Below are 3,329 nucleotides of genomic sequence, written 5' to 3'. Positions count from 1 at the left end.
GTTTCCACTTCCGCTCTCCGACACTCGAGCACGTGACGCGCTGCGTGCTTCTTTGTTTGTGACGGCCACAGAAAGATGTAACAGATGAGCTGGTCCTGGCTGCTGAATACAGCCAGACACTTCCCGCTGGGTTCATCGTTTTATACCAGTGTCAGCGGAGAGGATTGGTAAAACTTTAAAGGTTGCGATAGGAATGTTTTCGCGGGTTAAATAATGGGATTAAAGCGAAAACGGAAATGGGCAGCAGTGAATCCTCTTGATGCTCCCTGACTTGGCAAATGATGTGTTCATCTGTTTATTTATGTTCTTACTTATTCATCTATTTATTTGAAATAAAGGCTGTCGTTGAAAACAAACCCTGAACTAACAAGGAGACATTCGCATGAAACATTGGTATTTCAAAAAAGTTGTTTTGGCACTGAAAAAATGACAAAACATACAAATAATTTCATTGTATCTTCATATTTCTTTGGATTTGTATGTGTTTTTCAATGACAATCTTCTGATTTTTCCTCCATGACTAGCTGGGGCTGTATATTAACAGTACTGGAGATTCATTTTCTATCTCATCTTTTGTTATTTCTGTAAAAAACAACAACTAGGAAATCATGAGCTGTAAAGGGCGAGACGCTGACAGGCTGCTGCTTTAAAGTAAATGGGAGTGTCTTGGAGCCTTCTTGGATTGTGTTTATTGTAACTGAGTAAGCGAGAAAAACCTGGTGCTTTTGAAATTAGAAGTTAATTTCCAAGCAATTGCTTAAGCTGTCTAATTTTAGGGGAAATTATATTAGTTACGTCTATATGAAAGTTTGTTTCTGTTTGACTGACCATGTGGCTCACATGGCTACTGTACATTACATCTTACAAGGCAAAGGTTATCTTAAACTTTTAAACCTTTACACGCTATGGCCCTTATTGCCACTAAGGGGCCCAGACAGAGGAGAAAAGAGCTGCCTACATAAATAATGTTTAATACAAAAATTTAAATATCTAAGAAATATCAAAATATCAAAAAAAAAATGTTTTTTAAAAACCACTTCATTTCAATGTATATATATTTATTTATTCATTCATTTTTAAACACACAAGGTTGGCTATACTTTTCATATTAGGGAAAATATGGAAATATGAATAGATAAGCTAAAATATAACTAAATTAATAATCATGCGGTATTTAAGTAATTTTATTTGTTTACCAAATATCAAAATGTGTGTTTGGGGGGATGTAGTCTGCCCACAGAGTCTGTCCATTCAATCCAGCCCTTCTTGTCAAAATTCATTGTTACAATTCCAAACTAGTGATGTTTAATCATCTTATCTTTTATTTAAAAAATGTTTTAAAACAGAACCAAAACAATGTAGAGGGACTGAGTAACATCTATGCATTCTGGGTCACGTGTCATGTTTTTCCCCCTCATGTGTATAGAGTTTACGTGTTATCTTTCAATTCAAACAAGTGTTTCAAAGTGCTTAATTGTCTCAGTATGTATGTTTTTCTTCCTTATTTAAAAGATTCAGTAAAGCTAAATCGGATAAATAATCAGTACAGGACATCTGCAATTCACAGTCTCAGATGAACTTGCATTCAAGTGGTGTGTGTGTGTGGTACCAGCCGGCCAGCTGATGTAGTGGAGCGGAGTGCTTGGGCTGGGGCGTGTGGTCTGACCAGTGTTTGGAATGAATGAAGGCCAGTACCATTGTCTTGAATCGGATGCGGATGGGGGAAAAGAGAGGAACAGTTGGGTGTCATCAGCATAACAGTGGTAAGAGAATCCATGTGATGTGATTGCAGAGCCTAGTGATCTAGTGCATAGTGAGAACAGAAGTGGTCCTAGTACTGAGCCTTGAGGGACACCAGTTTTCAGAAAGCAGAAAAAAACATGGTCTATTTTCAAACATGAAAATAGACCTGACCTCAGAGCGCTCTTTAATTTACATACAATCACATATGCTCATGCATTCCTTGTTCTGTGGTTTAAAATAAAAGGGCATAGAAGAAGACATTTTTGTCTAGTCATGTCATTATAGGCTACATTATAGAAGGTATTTGTCTATTGTGTTTCATATGACTGAGCCTACAATTAAAAATATTTTTTCCTATCTCATAATATATCAGACTTTGATCCTTTGTCTGCCTGCTCATCCCTGTGTCCAATAACATTCATTTATTTAAAAAGATCTAGGTTATTTAATTGTTCTATACAGGTTATTTGGGCATTTTCATTAAGTTGCAACTTGTCAGGTTAAACGTCTGAGTTCTCTCAAGCTGCACAAACTCCTTCTCTTTCCTACCTTGTCATGTACCTCATATGACAGACATGCTCACATACAGTATTCTTGTTGAGAAAGGCCTGTTGTAAGGTAGACTGATGTCAGATCTTTTCACCACAAGAGGGCAATGAAGCCTTTCTGCTGGCCTCTCTTAAGCAGGCGTTATTGATGGAGCCACTGTGACATTGTCACCTCTTCTCTCCATACCAAGAGGAGAAACTTCACCAGCCAGCCATTGTTTGAATTGTTTACTGTTAATTTTGCTTTACATGCTTATTGTGCTTTTTGTATTGCATTAAATGTTAATTTTTTAATTAAAACTGTGAATGTTCCTTTTTTTTTATATTTGAGCTGCTCAGGCGTTGATGTGAGAAGAGATGTTATTCTCTCTGATGGAAAACTTTAAATAAAGCTTTAGAGATTTGATCCTCCATCCTGCAGGCTTTGAAACAGGGTTGCCAGATTTACAGGGTTACCAAAACTTAAAAGTTACACTGATATAAAATATATCAGTGTAACTCGACAATACTTTAATTTTGCATGTCATATTCAAAGAGATTTAATGACAGAATAACAGCAACAAAAACACTATTAACAGACAAAAACAAACAGGTAAACAAAAAAATGCCTTTTCTTGTGCTAATCTTGTATGGAAACTTGATTGGTCCCTTGCCTGCAATCTCCTACTGTAAATAAAGTAACTACTGTATTGTACTACCTGGTAGCAAGGTGGACCCTTGTGATTTTATCTAACCTGTGAAGTATTCAGGAAGATGTAAGAAAACCTGGCCTGGATGTCATTCTGTACTGACCAATGTGATAGAGTGAAGCCTCAAAGAAGATTGAAGAAGAACAAGCAGAAACACAAATGCCTGTTTGAGAGAGACTGAACAGACATTAATGAACAGAAACGTAAACACTAGCTGACAGTTGGAATGTTCCCTAAGACTTTAAAGTGAGTTATGCTAATAAAACTAGTGATTCAGTTTTGACTGACAGGTGTAAATCACTAGTTTTCTTTCTGAAGAAAATCATGTAATGTGTATTTTTACTCAGTA

This window comes from Pagrus pagrus (genome assembly GCF_965226575.1).
Source record: "Pagrus pagrus genome assembly, chromosome: 8".
In the NCBI taxonomy this organism is placed as follows: Eukaryota; Metazoa; Chordata; class Actinopteri; order Spariformes; family Sparidae; genus Pagrus; species Pagrus pagrus.
This window is presented reverse-complemented; position numbering follows the sequence as displayed.